At 48.7% G+C, this 22,612-nt stretch overlaps 1 long non-coding RNA gene across 2 annotated transcripts in view; it reads left to right on the top strand.

Moving 5' to 3' along the window:
* LOC105276294 overlaps nt 1–22,612 on the top strand; it is a 380,772-nt gene that overhangs the window by 276,479 nt on the left and 81,681 nt on the right. For both annotated transcript variants that reach the window (XR_003406934.1, XR_003406933.1), the window contains one exon: nt 7,229–7,308. This is a non-coding gene — a long non-coding RNA (uncharacterized LOC105276294). The remainder of the gene's footprint in view (nt 1–7,228; nt 7,309–22,612) is intronic.

Below are 22,612 nucleotides of genomic sequence, written 5' to 3'. Positions count from 1 at the left end.
AGGAGCGATGACTGCGACGATAATTACAACAACGAAGAGGCGCCCGGGGATGTTTAACTTGAACAGATATGCATGTATATTCATGCGCGTATAAATCTATCAGGTAACAAAGATTAAGATAACCGCGCGAGCACTCGCGCGCGCGATCGTTACCTTAATATAAATACATTTATTGTACAATCGGCTTACGAGTTTTACGACGCCGATGCCGCCGTCGTGTTAACGACGTCTGTCTATTTATATAAGCAGGAGCGAGTTAAAAACCCCTGATATTTGAATAGTGCCTATCAGTTACGGATTCATTTGCACATTAATGCGATTTTAATTAAGCCCGGCCTCGCGAGCCACCACGCGAAATAGTTCGGGCAAATACGTACACGCAACTGTTAAAGCCGCTCTGAGCGAACGTCTCGCACGAGGTACTCCGAATGTTTAACGAGATCGTAATTATCGAGGCGGATAGCGCGGCATCGAGCGTACCCAAGCTCGCTTCTCGGTTCTTCGCTCGGTTTTATTTTTTTCGATCATCCCATCGCAGTGCACGCACAAACGCCGACGCTGCGTTGTAATATGCGAATCGGCCGTATAAATTAAACCGCCGATTAACATCTATCAAGACCGTAAGCACGGAAAGGAAGCGCGTTTCATTCGAACGGCAAGGTGCATCGCCTCCGGGGATTTTCCAGGCGACACACACGAACGCTTTTCCCGGAGATGCGTTACCGGCCGCTCAACGTCCACGTAAGACACGTATCGGACGTAATCAGTACGGTTAACCAACCGCAAACTACGCGCCGAGGTAACAATTAAAAGCATTAAGACGTGAAGTGCAACATATTCGCTGCTAATGTACGCTCGAGCTTTCTCAGGATGAACCCCTCGACGAAGCGCGTATCAGGGTCGGGAGGACCGTAACCCTTTTCCGCCCCTACCGTTTCCCGTTCCAATTATATTTATTTTAATTCGTTCCACGGTTTAGCGCCTTTGATGATCTTAGATAGCGCATACTCACGCCGCGGTCGGCTTATCAAATACTTTATCTCGAGAAGAAAGTTAACAATTTGTGGCCATGACGTAGGAAAACCGGAAGAACAAACTTTAGTGCTTTTGCGTCGTGCTTAAAGTATCGGTCAAGAAAAAGGATTGCTTTTTTATATTTTTTTTATTTTTAAATTTGGCGTATTTTCGTGAAAAGTGTAATTTTTTCTCTTTCACATAGTTGTCGATGATACTCGTCGCGCGTTGTGCGTTTCTTTCGAATCCTGGTGTACCGTCATTGTTTACCCGTAAAACATGCACGTACACGCAGGCCCTCTTAACGTTCCGCCGTGTATCGACTCGACTCATCTTCACCGTTGCGGTGACGTGTAATTATTCAATGAAGGCACCTTCTACGTGTACGCACCCGATTGATGTCGCTGATTATAAGAGCAATTACCATTAGCATACCTAATGGTATCAAGTGCAACGGCAGGCAGCCACCTTGCCGGGGGTATCCTCGATACCCAAGTATCACCTCTAGGAAAACATTGCGCGTTCGTGTATATGCCTTACCTTTTCGAATACCGTGGCAGACTTGCCGGGGCGATGGATGAAACGAAAGAAACAATAGGAAGAAAGATTAAAGAGAAAAAGAGAGAGAGAGACACGTCATTTTGTGCCATACAAGCCTGTTGCTTGCATGATAGTAATGAGTGATAGAATAAATAATATTCATAGATGCGCATGGCCATAATTCTTGCACGTCAAGCTTATCTCGATGTAGGAATATTGGCGCACAGGGCTTTATTATTGCGACTTTATTGCGCATAATCCTGTAACGCGCATGATTATTTCATTAGGCGGCATAATGAACTGGTTTATCGAAGTATAGATAATTATTATCGCGTACAGCTGAAATTATATTACTTTTCATACGCGCAAGATTATCTATAAAAACGCATCGCACAAAAGGAAACGCATCTTATAAAATGAAAAATTCAATGAAACAATAGGTTGAAGAGATTAGGGCGTTTAATGGTAATCGCCAATTTATGGACTTAAAAGAAAGGTTTATTATCTTCTCACATATATCCGAATGAATTTCGCGCGCGGACAATGTTCTGATGATAAAAAATTAGGGGTCGACACACGGATATGAGTACTCCCGTTCATTCGACAGGCAAACCGCGACTGTTTTCATTTCCGCGCTCGTATTTGCTCAAAGCGCAATCGTCTTTCGAGCTTACGGACGCGCCGATATGTAAACGAAAAAAAAAAAAGAGAAAACACACACCGGTGCGTCCCCGCTAGAACTTTATAATTAATATGCGCACGGCCGGACGGCTTTTGAATAATTCCACAGTGGCGTCTCGACTTGCCATGGTGAACTTTATCGACATTAATTAAAAACGTGGCGGCGCACTCGCCGTGTAGTTTGCGTCCCCGCGCTTATCGCCGCGACCGGGCGTTCGGGGCAAACATTGTGAAAAAGCGAAAGACCATTGCATATCCGTTATCAATCTCTCTCCTCCCTATCTCTCGTTCCCTCTCTTTCAACCCCCGTCACAGTTCCTCCACTGATTCCCCGGCCCCTCCGCCCTTCTCGTCTCGTCCCTTTCACGCCTCGAACCCTTTCGCAACCGCGAAAGTCTTCTTTACGAAAGGCAGATGAATATTCATGCTCCCGTGCCGCTGTCGTGGTCGCCATCGGACATCAGTGGCAATCAACTGACACGAACGCAATGGCCGAAGCCATAAAGCCGCGTCGGATGTATCTCGAAACAAAACGAAGGAAAAAAGAAAAGAGAAATGCGAGCGTGTAACGGAACGGCGAGGGAGAGCAGCTGGCGGTTCAAAATCGGCGGCGGCCGTGCTATCCATGAATTATTTGGCCACTCCATTAATAACGAACGATGGGAACGTGGATGTCCATCGACGCCCGTGGCGGTGTCAACAGAATGGAAAAAGAACGATCGCACCGTGCGGTTACCAGCTTGCACAGAGGGTGATCCGCGATATCTCATCATCTGCATTGTTAGCAAGCAGAAGCAATACATCGATTACGTAATATCTCATTAATTGTGTCATGTTTCTGCACTCTGAAGATGAGCATACCAAAAAAATGTGATTTGCTATTTATAAAACAATGACTAGTAACATTCAAGAGTTCTTAACAGTACTCAATCATTCGGAATCTTATCATCGGAATCATCACAGGATATATTAATAAAAGACATAGTAATAATAAGTTTTTTACAAGTTGGATATTTAAAAAAATTAATGAGGAGAGTACTAATCTTCTGTGATACTCTCCGCAAAGTATATAATTTTTAGAGGAGTTGTAATAATAGAAAATTTCTTCTAAAATCGATAAAATTCTAAAATTGACAATCGTGGAGCATCGCCGTCACAAGTCGATCAAGACGGAAATACGAGGAGGGAAATTGGCGCAACGTGCCATCTGACTGGCCATGCTCGCTCCACCATGCGTGAAAACCGCAGGTGCCGATACGCTTCTCCGAAGAAATGCAGAAGAAGCGAAACGTCCCCGTGGGGCACGCCGTACATTCGGTACGTACGGGTGCGCGTTACGAGCAAGAGGGCGAGACGCGCGCGCGGTGCAACACCGGAAGTGGCATTATACGCGCGAGCAAGGATACCCGTCTAATTGTCGGAGAGAGAGATAACTCCGCGCGATTTGCATACGTTTCCTCGTCCGTTAGGCCGAGGTGCGTCAGCCGGGCAATTAGCGATTACTGATTAAGTCAAACGGCTGGGCCGGCTCGGTCATGAGCCCGGCCAGAGTGAGAGAGACGGGGGAGGACGGTGGAGACGGGAGAGGAGCACACAGAGGGAACGGTGGCGTGGGAGGCGAAGGGAAGCGAGGCAGAAGGACGAGGAGAGGAGGAGGAGGAGAGAAGGGCCGCGACGTGGCGTACGTTGAGGGTGCTGATGGTGAGCGATTGGTATCTGGTGGGAGGAGTGTGATGGGTGCCCCGCGTAAGCTCGGCTTTCTGGCTCGTCTAGCAGGGGCCCGATCTATCCGAGGATTCTTATTGTATGCTAATTATCGCGGCGGGCTAATCAGCGCGCGCGCCTCCTCGCGCGGGACCACTATCTTCCAGCGGCGGGCGCTGATCTCCGGACGTGGGGTGACGTAAGTACGCGCCGAACAGCCGAGCCGAATTAATTGGCGAGCTGATGCCGAATCAGCGGACCTCGTTATGCGCGAACTCGCGTCGGGGATGGACGCGACCGGCGTGCTCGCGCCCGTGGAAACGCACCAGGGAATATCTATTGTTTTCCCTCCGGCCTGGACGTTCACGCGTTTGCGCGCGATCACCGTTCTGGAAGAAACCTCGCGCTCTGCTTGCGTAACTGCGTGGATGTACGTTTCGCGTATCGCGACTTGGAGCGGCGTCTTCCTCGGCTAGCACTTTGCGAACCACCGAAACAGGGAGATACGTATAAATTTAGGCTGCAAAGAGTAACTTTTAGACGACTACAACAATGATCTTAAAAACGGATCTTTTAGTTCAAGCGGAACGCTCTTGCTGCGATTTGTTCGTTACATTATCATCGCGCAATCGCTATGGAAGTAATTTGTTGCCGCTTGCTTGTAGGGTTACACTTCGCTGCGTTAAGCTCGCATCAATTTTCTCAAGAAAAAAAATCGGTTCCTCGAATCAGTAAATATTCATGGAAATGCCCGCTTTGTGAACAACACGGTGGACTTGTCGCACCGTGCGTAATCACCTTTTGCTTTCCGTTACGCACTAATAATCGTTGTTGTCGGGAGTGGGTATTCCGAAGTTTCCTACATCTGCCTACACCTACCCTACCCACACGCGTACCCTACCCCAGACAGTGGCGTGTCGTAAACGCGCGCCGAAGAGTGCACGCCAAATTGGCTAATTGGCGATCTGATGGCGGCGCGTCCATGGAGAACCGCGCGGGCGGTTTACTCGGCTTGCGATAGGAGAAATCCAAGCTTTGCGGATTTTTGCGTTCCTTTTATACCACCGTCGATTTGCATACGCACGCACATTGCACTTGCGCGCGCGCGCGGGCAGCCCATTAAGGCGTGAGAATTAGAAACCGCGCCGCGGCGCTGAATATAAAGGGGATTAATTAACCGCGATGTGTTTTTTCGTCAATCTTTCCTGTCTGCCCTGCTGCCCCGACTCGGCATTAACTACCTATCACTGATACGATCTGTTCCTGCGAGAACACCGCACGCCGCTTAATTATGTGCTATTTTCGTTAACGCGACGTTAGTACGGCTTAATCACTTTTCCCTTGTGCAAAGGAGTCGCGATAACTCTTGCAAATTGGCTTAACACGAGGGGGCGATGGAGGATGGGAGCGGGACCATCTTCGCACCTGCTCAATTAATATCGAATAGTTGATGCTCGGCTGAAAATTTCCGCTGAGAGATCACTTAACCAGCCCGGGCGCAGTTTATAAATCCAAAGAATACGAACGCGTGCGCACGCGAAAGAGAGAAAGAGATGAAGCGTCGTAATCTTCTTAATGAATAATTTAAATTCACTCGAGTTCCCCGTTCGACGCCCTTACGCAACGACGGGGCTTTCGCAGGTGCCGGATCGAACGAACGGCCGCAAAGAAGACACGCGCCGCAGAGACGTCTGTTAGCGGCGGCGTGGCAAGCCTTTGCAGCGCTGAGAGGAGCGTCCAAGTTCGATCGACCCGGTCCCATGTCCGTGGTCATTATCGCCGTAATTATCATGTCGCATCCACGCCCGACGCCTTTCAACTCCGAGGCATGAAGCGAGGCGAGACGAGACGAGACGAGGTGAGGCGAGCGCCGTCCTTTTCAACGCGCGAAAAACCGTGTGCGTGGCCGTGTGTGTTACCTATCGCCGTGGATACCTCTACCGGCAAAAGGGAGGGATTCGTGAGGGTGGGAGAGAGAGAGAACCCGCGTATCGTTTTATTTGCATTTTAGTATGCCGCTGTAAAAGTTTTAATTACGTCCATCATAAGAGTCGGCACGGTCCGTCCGTTTGTTCGTGTGCGCGCGCCCATGTGTGCTCACGGCCGTCGTCCGCGCTCCTCTCCTCATCCCCGTCCCCTCACCAGCCGTCTCTCCCAGTTCCACCCCCGTGCGCACCCTCGGGGGTCTCTTTTGCGACGAAAAGCGGGATACGTTAGGCGGACGGTAGGTTAGGTTTTACCCCTTTGTACGATAAAAGGGCCGGGGAAGGTAGCGGCCGGGTAGCGCGTTACGTTTAAGACTTTTACGTTTAACTGGGGGAAACGCACTTTTTCAAAGTTATTTCCCGGTATGCTTTGTACCCGCCTTCCTGCTGTATCCTGCAGTTGTTCCCCCGGGGCGATCGCCACAAAATCGATGAAATCGGCGCCTATTGGCACTTCATCACGATTTGTTGATTTAACGCAAACTTTCGGTAACAAAAGTTTGAAAAAAATTGTCAGGTTATACAAAATAAAAATTTTTGAATTGGACTTTTGAATCCGTTAGAAACTGACGTATTTATGATTTTCGCAAGATGTTTTAATAATTACACTCGCGTGCTTTCGTGTGTGAAGCGCACTATTGTTTTTAGTGTGAACGCTGAAGTGCGCAAGTATTTCGATTAAATTTTCCGTAGACATCCGTTAACCGTGCCGAGTCGAAAACCAAATAACAGAAACGTTAATGGTTTTCCGCTGTCGTTACGCGGTCGATCTTCGAGCTCCGAGCGACTCCGGTATTTTTCCATAATTAGCAGCCAGGAATTAACAATGGTCGGTCGTGCCCGGCCGCTCTGGGATCGCTCGTGCAGACACTGAGACTGTTCCAGAAAGATAAATAAATTATCACTTAGAAGAACTAACGAGTCGTTAGTTGCTCGGTTTCTTACTGTTCATGAATATGGATCGACGGTACGCATAACGCTTTGACGGCCAAGTTTCGACATTTCGCTTCTTCTTAATTATCGCCGTAGCGCAATTAGAAGATTCGCCGCTCAATATTTCTTCATTCGAAATTTTTAAACGACGTTGTGTCGCGCAAGAATAAAGAGCAGCTGTTTGACTAGCGAAGAACCGAGCAAATTGCACACATGCAGGAACAAATTTCACAATGACGTGTACATTAGCATTGGTAATTAATCATTCCCTGCTTTAGCATTTTAATTCTTTAGCAATTCTTTTAATTTTCACGGAAACTCAGGTAACGAAAGAAAAATAAGTGTTGGAAACACGTTTCTCTGACTTTCAGGGATACCGGCCGCCCGTCTTCAGCGACTAATACTACTTAATCGCTGCTCCCTTCCGGTGTCATCGGCCGCGTTCGAGCGGGTAAGTAACACGAACGGTTGCATTTTATGGAAAAGTGGGTTTCCGGCGATCTGAAACCGCTATCGGGACGATCATTGGGCAACCTTCTTCGCACAGGGACCCATTGAAAACTCCGCGCTGTTCCCACGTGCTGAAATATAGCTCGCAATAAACCAAAGTGATAGTAGGTTAAATCCTACGATGCTATCTGCCGGGTAATTGCCTCCCGCGGATTCCGGTAACGTCTGTGTATAGGATTCTGAGGCAATCCGTCGTCTGTCGCCGGGTGAGAATAAAGAACGGTCGATCCACTCTTTTTGTTTCGGCCGTTTCACTGGAGGAAAGAATATCAGCTGTAGAGAGCGTACCACTTAAACGAATCGAGCCTACGCACTTCAAACGGCATTCTGTCCGAAGAAAAACTCACGTTCCTATCGATTCCGTAATATCTTCGCTAACGTACCATAAGACACTTTATCGTCTACTACAACGCAATGCGTCGACACAACACCATGAATGAAAAAGATTTTTCTCTTAGTTACAGCTCGCGTAATTTTTCTTGCAGTCTATTTTTTTATTGTACAGAAATTATTTTGTGTAAATATTTATTGCACGAGACCGTTTCCATCCAATTTCGTCTGACCTATTCTCCTTAAAGACCATTTTCCCCGAGCATCTCGGGAGATATGTGTCTGGTCGTCGTCGGAAAGGGCGCAACGGCTGAGCCGGGGTGGAGGGCGCAGGATATAGATGCGAAAAGGGAGGAAAAGGATTCCCATCGGTCCCGATAACGTATTGCCAGACGGCCGCGTATAATCAACAGATTAGCCGAGGAATAGATCAGAGACGATGGGCAAAGGAGACTCGGTTAGCTAAAAGCCTCGATGTTGGCCATTAACGGAGGGACTGATTCGGTTCTTGCCAGTGTGTGTGAGGGGCGTAAGAGACGTGGGCGCGCGCGGAGGTGGGAAAATGCGATTATAAGTCACGAGGTGTGCGTGCCTGTCACCCGGTCTCTACTTAGGAAGTGCGGAATTGATTGGATATGGGAAACCACGGCAACGGCAACGAAGATGAAAGACAAAAGGCCTGCACTCCGGCCAAAGAAAGGAAATATGTTTTCCCGAAAGCCGTGGAGCGGCGACGATCGATGACCACGGACCGACGACCATGGTTCTCCTTGCGTCGATTATATCCTTGCGTCTATCGTGCAGATAGAAAATGGTATGGGAGTTAAAATGATGAAAAGGGATCACAAGTAGTGTCCAGTTCTCGTTTGATCCTCGTATCTTGGTCCGGAGTAAATTACAGAATATAATTTATCTCGGTATCGTTAACATTCCGCTCGATTTGAGGAAATTACATCCAATTATCTTTCTTAATTGCACGCGTCATGTACGACGCGTAAATTGAGGTAACAATTTCTTTTTTTTCTCTCTCTCTCTCTCTTTTTGAGGAGCGTGTTCACGCTCCGGAATATCTCCCGCGAGGTACTCTGAATTCCATTGCAGCGGCGAGAGATCTTTACGCGACGTCGCGCCGTTCCCGCGTCTGAAATGCGATTTTATGAAATCGCGGCGCGGTTCGTGTGCGCGCGCGATTGAGTAGTCTCGGCGGCTTGGTATACGCGTATGTCCGAGTCGCGAAATAAACCGCTTCGCGCGGCGCGCCGGGCGCACGGCAACGGAACCGCCGTCGTTCGACAGATACGGCGGATACTACGATCTGAGAGGATTTGCACGACACGTTGGAGAGCGGCCGCGCTTCTCCCCACGCTGTTTCTCGCACGCAATCGAGACAAACGTACTTAAATGCACACACGAGCGCGGTGGCGCGCGTATGTGTGGCGATTTAGCGCGAGTGGTGTTGGCGTATACACGTACACGTGTACGTATACCGTGCAGCCGCGCTCGCGGAAATGGAAGACTCCGTGGTGCGTAGGTATCCGGGAGGGATCTCTCATCGAGAGATTAGCATTTCCGCTTTTCTCTCAACAATTCCTCGTTCCCGTACGGATTATCCGTTAATCCGCGCAGGCCAACGGCGGGAGGTGGAGTAATTCGGTAGAGCGAATCTTCCTCCAGGTGCCTGTATCAAGTATTATTTCAGTATCGTTCCGCGCCCGAGACCCTTTCTCGCGCGCGAGAGATACGTATATAGATACATACATACATATATATATATATATATATATATATATATATGTATGTATATACATATACATATACGTATACCGCATTCAGGGCGCGCGAGGGCGGATCTGAAGCGAGAACGATTATTCCGGCGGTGCGGGTTATGCCGGCGGATCAAACTGAATCGCGCGAGAATCGCGGAGGTCAAAGGTCGAGGAATCTTGACGTTACGTCAAATCTGAACGACGTCCGGGCGAACTTGAATCACGGCCGCCCTTTGACGGACTTTTAATACAGATTCGTCGAGGTTTCACGGTTATCCGCTTGTCGCATGTAAACGTCAAGTTCCTATGAACGATGAATCGTAATGAGGACAATTCAATTTAAATCAAAACCGAGCGAACAATTGAGACAGCTCGTATATATACACGTACGTTCGCGGTTGCAAAAAATGGTCTGTGCCCTTACATCCCTCGAGGTTTTCGAATCTCTCTCAAAGTAGCGCGCATCCTCACTTCTCTTTGAAAAACGCGTCTCTCCTCTTCCTCATCACTGGGTCCTTCCACTCAAATCAAAGCTACCGGCGGTAATAAGCACCACCCGCGATGCCGTGGAATCCGGGGGTGGTAGTGCAGGGGAAGGGGCCGAATGAGGTGGCCACTGGCAAGGAAGAAACTCCCCGAGTGGTCATACGTGCTACCGGACTGTGAGGCCGAGTAGAGGAGTGTGATGCATTATTGAGTGGACCGCGGCGGGGGAGGGAAGGTAGGCGAGAGGAAGGGTGGGACGATGTATAATCGCACACATCCTCGTCCGTCTGCTAATGGACTCCATCCACCCGTTTTGAGCCCCGTACCCTTCGTCCGTGCCGCCTGCTCGCCACCCTACCAACCCTGGACCGACTCCGGCGTTAGCGGACATCGTGATATTTTCGCTGCCTCAAGATTCATCCGAGGGTGTACGTACATCACCGGATATACGTAGGTGCCACGCGCACACGTCGCCGTGCGCGCGAGAAAACCTCTGCGGCCAGTAGCGTAACGACGTTTCGCTTTTCTAGGGATTGGTCGAATCCGTTGACGATTGAAATCATATTGACGATTAAAATCATATTTTCGTGAATGAATTAGATCGCCGTTGGTTTGAGGTTTCTGGTGAACATAAAGAAGACGCTTGCGTCATGGCACTGTGAGAGAAATCGCAATTACATTGAATTTATGTGATGACAACGGGCACCAAATCGGAGCAACGTATAAAATAATCCCCTTTATTACTGAAGCTCAAGGCAACCCAGAGAGAAATGTGGAAAATAACGTAGAAGAAGAATGTATTTTATTATCTCACGTATAGAGATTAGCATCTACCATTGTAGAAAGGCTCCATTAAACCACAACTTAATCTTTTATCTCATATTACATTTTAGCAGTCGCGTCTCATTGATTAATTCTATGAAACCGTGATCACCGTCATGCATTCCTCCCTAGATCATGATTCCACGATTCTACCGTTCTAATTTCTCCGAAATCTCAAATACCGTATATCGCATCTGGCGAACGTATAGCGGGCGAGTGCGCGAGTGAAAAATCCGCGCCGCGGTCGCTCGCGTTACGCCCGCGGGTACTCGCGAGCGGCGTTATTTACGGTTATAGTTGCGACGGATAAACCGGTCGCGTTTCCGCGTCGGCTAATTATCTCTCGGCGGAAACGAAAGGGGCTCTCGCGCGCCCGGGCGCAACCCTTACCTCTACGCCACTATCCCCTGGACGCGTATATACGCCGCCTACGTACGTACGTAGTACGTCTCCACGTACGTACTTTCACGGACACCAGAGACGCGTTATTATTGGATTACATTTTTAATCCGCCCTCTCTCTGCCGCCAGCACCACCGCCCACTCTCTCTCTAACGGTCCGCCGTCCTCGCCAACCCTCCCCGCCTTCACCCTCTCCTCCCCCGTCCGTCCTCCGTCTCTCGTTCACCCCCTTTCCCACCCCCGTCGCGCCCCAACGTCATCGTACGTAGGTACGACCCCGCGGCGCATCCTCTACTTTCGTATTCCGAATGGAATTACTATGCAGGAGATTTCATTTGTTATATATGCGCGCTACAAACGAGCGCATTTTCGCTTAGGTTAATCGAATTACGGAGAGACTGCGAGTAATATATGCATTTTAAATCCGTGCCACCTTTCGTGCGCGCGTGCGCGCTCGTACGTACGGCCCCGTCCCGCTACCCTCTCGTTACATGGACGTTACATCGATAGATCCTGTCGTACCGCGTTGATTATAGCTGTCCTCAAAGAATTTTTATAGGGTGCGCACCGTTAACGCGCGCTGTCCTCTTGACGGTAACTCGCGTGCGAGTACGTGATGCATGTGTAAGCCAACGGAACATATTATATTATAATTTAGGTAGAAATCACACAAGGTACAAATTACATAATTTATATCTCATCGCACAGAAACAAACGCAGAGCCTCGCAATTACGGTATTTACAGCTTCCGCATGAAAGCAGAAGACGTTGACACGAGAGACGCACTTGCGCGATTTCCTCTTCTCAACATCGTGTCATTGTTCCTGATGATTCGTTCGTATACACGTGCGTTAGCACTGTTTGACGATAAAAGTTGCTAGTTGGCTGCAAATACTTCTGTTCGCCTCATAAAGCAGCATGCTAACGACGCGCAGTCGCGCGTTAGGTGTCGGCCGGCGCATTAGCCGCGCGTTCGAGTATAATTCAGCGAAGTGCGATACAGCCACGATATAACAACGTATTTTTATTGGCGCATTAACGAAGCCGCAATTGTATCGTTAATGAAACGACTATCGCCTCTCCCTCCTCCGGTTAACGGCGGCGTCCCGCTTCAAGCGTGACACGGCGGATCCCGGACGCGGTACAACACTATTACTCGCAGCCTCGTTTGCTCGTTTACTCTGAGATCGATCGAGACGATAGGTTTATTCATCTCTCGTGGCGGCCCGGTGATCACGTTCGAGGGAACGATTCGATTCTTACGTATGCGCATAAAAGTTACGGATCATGTGCAGCACCGTTACCGTTAAGAGATTATCACGCACGCGAGATCGCCGCAGATCGAACATTAACGTGACGTCTCGCGGAAGAAAAGAGGCTTCCTACTTCTTCACCGTTGCATTAAGCCATCCGGCTTAATAACGATTGACACGCATGAGCCGTAAGATTGTTGCACGCCCGGCCCCGTAATGCTTAGGCCTTTAACAAGTCGTGTTCGAGCACCATATCGCACTCCCGGCGTATGATCGCTTCCTTCCCCGCGAGAACCTATAAAAACGTCAGCGGTTCCGACTGCTCGAAGGATCGTTACGTCCTCCTCGTTAATAACCGAGGCCGGTTGCCTTTCCGATCCGGGCGCGTCGTGCTAATTAGTTCCTAACGTTGAATACGAGCGGCCGCACAACGCCCGCCGGTTTCCATGGAGTCGGCTTTACTTTTCGCGCGCGCAGCTCGAGTCCCGTTTTCATCGCGATGATCGCCTTGCAAGGACTCTCGCGTTTTCGAATCGCTCGCACGGAATAATATAATGAAACCGCCGTGTGTGTCGGAAAGGATCTCGCCCGGCGCGGAGTTGTTAAAACGGTACGCGACGACAGTTTCTCGTGAATTCTGCCGCTCCGAGAACGCGCGTATTTAATTACTCGATATTGTTAAATGTGCGTTATGATTATTAAAATCTACACGTTACGAGCCGCGGAAAAATCATGGCGGGCCAGACGAGCTCCCCGAATTTTCCGAATATTATTTGAAAGTTTACAATGTCGCGTAACGAGCTAATAATTAATTAATCATCCGTTGAACATTGTAATTTATTTCCACGAAACGTTCATTAAATTTCTAAATTAAGTCTCTATGTTTTTACGTTACACTGTTAAACGCTTACGTTTCGTTATCTTGGATTTATTAACGGTACCTCCAGCTAGCACGCCGCGAAAATACACAACTCATTGTGTCAGTTGGCTCAAATCGTGGAGCGACGATAAGTCCCGATTTTCAACAATCAGACGGGCTGCCCGTGCGCGACGGTCCCGTCGGCGGGTTAAACGCTAACGGGGGTCGTGAGTCGACACAAAAGTTTCTATCGTCGTTATATCGAAGGAGACGATGACTGTTCAGTTGCTGATATACGTGACTGCGGCACAATGGGACCGTGCTCGCCTCGTCGACGTACCAATCGCTGCCCTGTCACAATACGATCGGTCGTGATCACTCACGAACGAGACAAGAGTGACGACGTACGGCTACCGTGCGGTCCAGAAAGCCTTCGACCCTATTCAGCGCCTCTAAATTACGGCGCGCAGTCACGATCGCGCGCGTGATCGTGATTCCTCGCGGTGGATTTGCCCGCCAAGCGGAGTTTTATACGATTCACGCTTCATAAGCATATAATATATGCACACAATGAACTGCGTAAATCTCGATTATATATCTCGACTGAGGGCGACGCATTAATGATCAGGAGACAAAAGCGCGACAGCCACATCTTCGCGATTGATATTCATGATAATTGCGTCAATTGTGCATCGATCAATCTTTACTTAATTTAACATTCCTGGAAGTACAGTTTCATTGTAAAAATGTCTCTTTGGAGCAGATGCAAAAATTTTGATTGATTTGCATAGTTTTTATTGTAAAGATTAATATATCATACAGAGATTAAGATATGACTATGACGTGACCATGTCAGAGTCTGTCTTCAGCAAGAAAGAAAGGAGGAGACAAGAGATCGCGCATGCTAGTGTGGCAATTGCGACAATTTAGGCCGAAACTACTGTTATGTCGGTTCCTTTCCCTCATAGTTTCTCTGTCTCTGCGGCGCCAACAATACTTGGCCTCGTTAATCGTTCACTGGCGCAACCGCGATTCGTATCTCGTCCGGACAGCTGAAAACATGATTTTCACGGGAATTAGGCGTACCTAATTATAGCCGCGATCGTAATTAAAAAGTCGTACTGCCGTAGGTGTAACTCATTATTCTGTCTCTTTCTCATTTGTACCACGCATTACACAAACGTCGTATATTACACAAGCAAAACGTACAAGAAATTGTATCGATTGTTATTTTTTATTATGAAAAACGATCCAATTCCTGTTCAATTTTTGTGAGACTACACAGCAACATTATTCTCGAACCACCTTTTTACGCTATAATACCGCGAATCAGCTGATATGATTGTCGCGCGTTTCTGGACCCGCTGACACACGTGCAGCGGCCACGTCTTTTCACGGGTGTCCGGCACTTTGCGTGTCTTCTTCAGAAAATTACTTCTCTCCGTAGGTTAATGCGCGACCGGTCAGGATAGCAGGGCCAGGGTGAACAGGATATGACCTCCCTACAAAGTGTCCCTTCGCCGTCGCGAATCTGCTATATATGCCAAAATGAGCCCACTTTGACTGTTCAACCACTATTGCAAGTCGAGTCCCGGCCGCTCATCTCGGAAATTACTTCCGCCATGACATTGTCGTTGCCGTCCACCTTCGTCACGTATGCAAAGGACTCCATCAACGGAGCAAGTCCGTTGAAGGAAGTCGCTGCCTTTGCCGGGCAATATTTGCCATTACTCTTTCGTTCTCAGTCACTAAAGGCAATATGCAACACGCTCCGGCCGGCGCCAGGCTATCTTTTTCTCCCAGCTGCGAGGCACGCTCGTCGCATCTGCATACATAAACCATGTCTTGCGCTTTTACGCCATCGGTGCAAGAACGCGGGATTACAAGTAAAAAAGTAAAGGAAAAACAAAAAGAAAAAATAAATAGACAAATAAATTCAAGCCACTTGGAAGGGCTGCTCTGGTTATTAACGTGCCACCGAAAGGATAGTTAAAAGCAAATAAATCACGCGCTCGGGGTGGCAACGCGCGAGCCGACCTTGGAGCGAGGTCTCTCGTTAGAATTCTGAGCGATCTTGCAAGAACCCGCGGCAATGGGATCGTTCCTCGAAGGTGTCTGCAAGATTTCAAGGGCGGAGCTGGAGGCGCGCGGCTCCGATCGCGCTTCTCTCGCGAAACCGGTCGTTATCCGACCGTTATTGATTGACTCTCGTTAGCGCCGGCTATTTGTTTTGTCAAGTGTGAGAACCGGAACTGCTGGCGGAGCCCGCAACTCGCCCGACTGCGCGGGTAACTTTGGGAACCTCCTCGATAATTACGCGTACTCCCCCGAGTACTCCTCAGATATTTCCACAAGAACACACGACATCGGACACGGTGGCAAGCGTGAAATAATCGGGAAACGAATACGCTGTATGGGGGAAAAATAACAGTTCAAGACTGCGCCCGCGGGAGGAAGAGTACAGTGCGGACGAGCGATTTCGAGAGAGCAACGGGCATGACTATGGCAACAATAGCGTACAGGAATCTGTCAATCCACGTACACGTCTTCCATGAAGGCGGCTTCCTCCTCGAACCGCGCGGAGGGTATCCGGACGCCGTGGCATCACGGCTAATGACATGCATCACGACATTCACCTCGTTCCGGGCGACGTTCGAAGACGTTCGAACGAATCCGCCGACGTATCCTACATCACGCTCAAGTCTCGGCCGTTGCCGGGCCTGGTTCTTCGCTGCGCGTAAAACCCGCTCGCCCTTCTTCCTGCTCGGTCGTGATTAATATAAAATAAATGATTGCCCGACATCCGGTCCCACAGAGCCGGCCGAGTGGATTCCGGCGTCGGCTCTGGCCCCTACCCTCGGCCTCTTTCATTCTTTTCACGATCATTCCGCGTAATTTGTCGGTCAAGTCACCACGGCTAGTTTCACGTCATTTCATGGTCATTGTCCGAGCGAATTGTCGAAGAGCGCACTTCCGATCTGCCGATTCGCTGCAATTGCGCTCTTTTCCTTTTATCCTGTTTTTTCCTTTTTGCGGCCGCGATTGCCCCGAGAGTCGTAACGTTCAGTGGATAAGTAGACGAGTTCAAACTCGATTCATTCGGAGTTCACTCACTGGCTCATCGCGTGAGGTCTTCACGCACGAATGTTGAGCGCCGTTCTTCCTTGCTTCAACCGTGCATCTGTACTCTCTTTAATTTCTCGAGAAGTAAGTAGTTATAGATTATAACAATTTTATATTCATTTATAGTCTTTGGAAAATTCAGCAATTTGCTGAAAGAAAATAATGTCAATGATGAATTTTTCATTCTTTATTGCGCGATGACTGTTATCCCACTCGAGCACGAGGAAAACCAACCCGCAAGGGTTCCGGCAGAAAATCGGATAAACTCGTTACGTGGAAGTCGTTGTACCAATTCAAAGAAAGACGTGTAGAGACCTGAGCAACGAATTTCCAATGACAGGAAATCCTTTTTCCCCTCGTAACCCGTGTAGTCGTTGAGGGGTCCTCTCGGCGGTGGAACGGGGAAGGAAACGCCGTGATTGGAAAACGTGCAAAGGTTGGCTGGCTCGTGTCTAGACGGGGCGAGGGAAGGGGAAATTTCGGAAGGAACGGGACAGCGAGAGGGCCTTGGCGAGGGTGAAAGGACGTCGTCGTCGCGGAGAGAGCAAAGGAGACGAAGAGATCTCCCGAAGGAGTTCTCTTTACCCTCGCGACCTCAAACCGAACCGGTGGCGGTAGATCCCTTAAAAAACGGATTTACAACCTGTTGCTGGCGGAGCCACTTAAAGATTCCCCTCGATATTGAAAGAATATCCGAAAAGCAGGGTCGACACACCGTCCCCGGCGCGATTCGCGCTCGTTCCTCAATACATTGTAAATATAAAAGTCCGGATATCAAGTGGAAGACCGCCGCTAAGAGGGGGCGAGCAGACCTGTCTCCATCACGTCCGGATCTTCTAACTTTCTCGATGAATTTCTATAGCTGGAAAATCGACGAATGTGTAAAGGCGTTTTGGAACCACGCAGAATGATTAATTGTTAATTATATACAAATTAAGATAACCCATAAAACCTTTTTAAAAAAAGAAAAAATATATACGCCAAGTACATAAAAACTCCCAACTTGTCAAAACTCAAAACTAAATATGAAATCAATAATTAACTAGCCAAGTATCTAGAAGCAGTTTGAGTATTTTACCCAAACGTTTTCCATGCATACTCTCTTATCGCATGACGACATTGAAGTACTTGGCGTGCCCAAGTCTCATTGTTTCACTCGCATCTAATAAATATCGCGACAGAAAGAGGCAACGATCGTATTAATGACGCGCGACGGAAGATTCGTCAACGTTTATCCAAAAACAAGAGCACTTGCTTTTTCGCCACGTGTGCTACGCGTTGCGGAATCAATTACTCGCGCAATGACTTCCGCGCGATTAATCGCGGAGTGCACACGGAAAAACGGTTTTCAGCCATCCCCGACCGCCACCGCGAGCGACGTGTCGACGGGAATGGAAAGGGGGCGCGGGAATTATCGGCGGCCGCGAGAAGTGCACGGCCACGCGTCAATTAACCGCACAGCCCGATGAACAGTAACGCCACGTATATCCGCCGATAAATCAGGTAAACGGAATATTTCCCTGATTTCCGACACGCCGTTCATCTTTGAACGGGGCCGGCGGTGTAGCTGCATCCGCGCGTGTAATTCTCGCCTCCAGCTTGTCAATGGAGCGGCGGGCCGCGGGGATGGGCGTCGAACACGCACCGTACGCACCCCCGTAACGGGGTAGGATGCGTAACGACAGCGGCGGCGGCAGCAGTAGCAGCAGCAGCAGCAACAGCAGCAGCTCGATTTTGCTATTCATTAGAGCCGTCAGTGGGTAAACAAACGGTGGGTACTCGCGTGTACGGATATGTGATTAACGTGGAGGCTCCGCGTAACCGCTTCGACACGGGAGCGAGGAAGAGAGAAAGATGAGATTGAGAGAGAGAGAGAGAATGGGGTTGAACCACGCACCGCACACACATCGGCGTATCACCCCATGGGCGATCCAAGCGTGCATTTCCCACGAGAACGTATTCCCGGCACTTCGGATGAAGATCATCGATTGGCTGGATCGAGCGATACGCGAGCAACACTCAATAACGGTACTCCCGGTACGACCAAACGACTCTGGAATTTAATCGAGTCCGATTCCTGCGGAGCATGCATCATGTAATTCATGCGCCAAAAGCGCGCGCTTCTCGTTCCGATGAAGGATGATCTCCGCGCGCGTGATTCGTCGCGACATCCTGCCGATTCTATCCGCGAATCCATCCTCGACACATCACTTCGCACGCGGTTTTTCACATCCAATAATTAATTTTCCAATACATAGAATATCTTTTCACGAAGTTTATAAATTTAAGAAGTGTATTTTACTACTTTCGAACAGATTTTATTTATTCGCAAGAGAAAATGCGCTGCGAAACACTTTCTGAAGGAAAGCGCGATCTTACGGTGGTCTGAGCACGGTCGGTGCGATGCTACACAATGTGCGTCGATCGTAGACAACGAACAATTGGAGTATTCTCACGTTAGCATTAAGAGCGCTTTTAATTCGTGCAAGTAATAGTGCCGTTGATTATCGCACCTCTATGCCTAACCAATTAGCAGACGCTTTCGCGCAGAGGTATCGCGTTTTCGGTCACTGCCCAAAAACAAAGGGTATCTCGCACCATGGGGTGATCATCACGAGCATGCTCGTCTCATGATGTATCACACGACGGAGGAATTATTACGCCAGCGGAAATTCTCTCATAGGAAAGTATCCTACAGCGATCGCACACGAGCGTTCGCGCCTATACTCGCCTTACGCACGAGGAATATACAAAAAGCAATGATACTCCGCGGTTAATCTTTCTTCCGGCCTAATCCAAATAGTCGAGAAGATCTCCCGAAGACCCCGTAAGAAACGTCTTAATTCTCTCGACGTCTTCCAGGTGCCCATCCCGGGCCATTGTATCGCTCGAGAACGCTGCCGAATGAATGCGCGCGAAGCCATAATTCATTTTCCTCACGAACGTGCCGTTAACACCGGAGTATCCGTGCCGTGTCAATTGTAACACGGGAACAGCGACGGAAACGTCGTTTACATTTCTCAAAGCTTCCTTCTCTTTTTCTCTCGACGCATTCTCCTATATTACTTCTCTCTCTCTTCCTCTTTCTTTCTCTCTACGATGCGGCGCGCGGCCCGTATTTTTCCCCGATATCGGGAAACACGTTCGGGACGGTTTGCGACCATCGTTCCCTCGGGAAGCTATCGGCTCGCGTATCGAGAGGAGGGCGAGTGGGTTCCGGCGAAGAGGATCGGGGGGCGGCAGGGGGGCGACAGAGGGGGAGGGCACATGCAACAAGTAGTTTGGTTTTCAAAGCCCATTGAAATTGATGGCTTTCCCATACCATGACAAACTCGCTCTCCGGTGAGCTGGCGGCGCTTCGCTCTCTCACGCGGACGAGCTTACAATACACCGAAGCTTTTATCGATATTGCAGCGCGATGAAAGAGAAAGAGAGAGAAGGAGAGAAAGACAGGGAGGAAAGAGTGATGCGCGAGAACGGGACGAGCGCAGGAAAGTCGATGGCGGGGAACGAGGGAGCTTACGGCTTTTATTACTGCATTTTCACCTTGTCACGGCCTCTCGCTTCGACACTCTTTACAAGCTATCGAACGTCGAGCTATTTGCCTTCCCTTCGCACTCTCGTTGCGTTATACAAGCACGCGTTGATCCGCTTGTGTGTACCTTCGTGTAGCGCGTACATGCGATTGGATTTGAGCAATCTTGTCACCGAATTATCGAGAGGTAACGCGGAAAATTGAGGTGTTTTTCTTATCGTTTCAATGATGATGATATGAATAAGACGATATTATATTATTACGACGATATATAAGATTATATATTATATTATTACACTATTACTATTGTTATGTAAAATCTCTTCCACTCGTTCCTCTCTCTGCCGATAATTTTTATAATATTCCTCTTCTATTATCGCACATGCACCGTATTTTATATACGAGTCAATCAAAGTTGTTTCTGTGCGGGTATTATAGTGTAGCGTCAAGCGTAATTTGCTAGATCGCAACGCGGAAGTATCATGTTTTAATTTGCTCCAAGCAATGTAATGGTTCCCTATAATAAGAACATTCTAGTTACACATTAATTAAGTCGTGAGAGACGGCGGTCGGTACCAGCTGCATTATTGATGATGCATAACTATCATGTTCCCATAGCCATTTCAAGATATCCTGTTAGCTTATTTCTGTATGAATCTTATTTCGAGAGCTTTCGCAATCCTCGTCGCTCCTCCCCTTTCCCCCAGGCAATCACGTGCAAACGCGACGATAAATTTTTTCTAATCAGCAATTAGCTTTTATTTTCTCATGCTTGGCGTAAGTTTTATTTGTAAATTGCCCCTAATTGACGCAGTTGATCATGACTTCCATTATGGTCGTATAATAAACGCCGATTGTCCTGTTAGGCATTAATCCAACGCGCGCGTTGCCATAACGATTAGCGTATTCGTAATTTGTATTAAATTACAAGGCTTCAGTGGGATCATGATGGAACGATGTATTAATTCATTTAGCGCGCTATCACCATGCGAACAAAAAAGCTGCAACAGCAGCCCGCTCGTAATCCTGCAGCGTGCGTTCGGCGTGGCGAGGCTTATAAATGAACGAAGCGACGCGCGGTCAGTTTCGCGCTTGCAAATTATCGCCCGTTGTATCCCATAGACGTATCTAGCGCACATTTTAGCCTGGCGCTTAGCTGCTCTCGTGCGCGGCTGGATCCTCGTCAGGATTCTTACAGTCGATATTACGTCTCGCCTCGGGGATCACGCATTCGGTGCGTTAGCAGTGGTTCGCAAATTACAACGACATGAGATATTTATTTCGCTATCAGTTACCCGACTCCCATTTATTACGTAAGATATGCATATTGATAATTATCAAAGCCATTCTGTTATTAATAAAAGCATATATCACTCCAGAGTCTCTATGTTGTAAAATGCAAACGTAAAGATTCTTGTGATACGTTTCGGGAAATTATGGAATATTATTTTCCCATTAATTTTCAATAAACGTTCACATGTCATGTTTAATAACTCTGAACTGAAAAGTTTAATGCGATACTCTTAATGTTGGTTCTCGTATGTAGTTGCGCGTAACTCCCCGTCATCGATTAATTCGCGGGACGTGCGCGCGAGGCAGGTGAATTTGCAGAGAAAAAGGTTTCTTGCGTCACGTTCGGCTTCGATCCTCTCGAGCGTGACTGATTGAGTAACGACGACGCATCGATCCGGGTTCGTTGCGCCGCTCGCGATAGCGATCGTGCCATCATCATCGCGGAAGAGGCGCTATCTCCTATCGCATCGAGAAAAGCGGCGATGGCAGAAGGCGAGAGGTGCGACCAGGTGAGCTCGGAGCACCTCGGTGTGTAATACGTTTATAATGATAAGTTGTCATTACCCGAGTACGAAGTGAAGGACAAAGAGAAAGAAAGAAAGAAAGAGAGAGAGAGAGAGATAGAAAGCCGGGGGAACGAGAACGAAGGCCAGGAATAGAGGGGGCCGGGAAGAGACCAAGAGAAATGATGATCTCGCCGCTGCAGGCTAGGTAATAGCTGGCGGTCGAAGCAGCACGATTATTGATTAGTTCGGAGGCCCGATCGGTGCCGGTGATCCATCACACATGCGAGGGGCCCTCTACTATGCTACGATCTCTCTCTTTCTCTTTCTTTCTCTCCTGATCTCGCGCGCGTTGCACCTTCCCCCCGAGAGACGTACGCGCACGGGGGGCGCCGCGGCGGAGGAACGGTCTTTAAAAACGCATTACCGAACCTTGCGGATCCTCCATTTCCTCTTTTCTCCCTCGTGGTGCTCCTCGCCCCTGCCGGTCAGTCGCGGCGACGCGCCGCGTCTCAGCCAATCAGGCCCGATAGATTTGAGAACGACCGATCGCGCAGACCGTTCAATTATTTTGCAATCAGCGATCCGCAATCTCGTGGATGCGTACTCTTGTACCCACATCGAGGGCCCGCCGAGTTGGTCGAGGATCATTCCATCGGACGCTCGGCCGCATTGTTAATTACGCTTGATCGTTCCTCATCTCTCTCAGCTGATATTGACATCGAATGATTCGCGCGATTAATTTGCAATTATTTGTTGTCAATTATTTGTTTAATTTGTCTCAATGGCGTCGTCTGTTTTTTCATCAATGACCATCAATTATTCCATCGTCTATCTCATACCGCTTCGCCGATTGGTAATCTGAAATTTTTAT

The sequence above is a fragment of the Ooceraea biroi genome, chromosome 9 (genome assembly GCF_003672135.1).
Source record: "Ooceraea biroi isolate clonal line C1 chromosome 9, Obir_v5.4, whole genome shotgun sequence".
NCBI lineage: Eukaryota > Metazoa > Arthropoda > Insecta > Hymenoptera > Formicidae > Ooceraea > Ooceraea biroi.
This window is presented reverse-complemented; position numbering and strand designations above follow the sequence as displayed.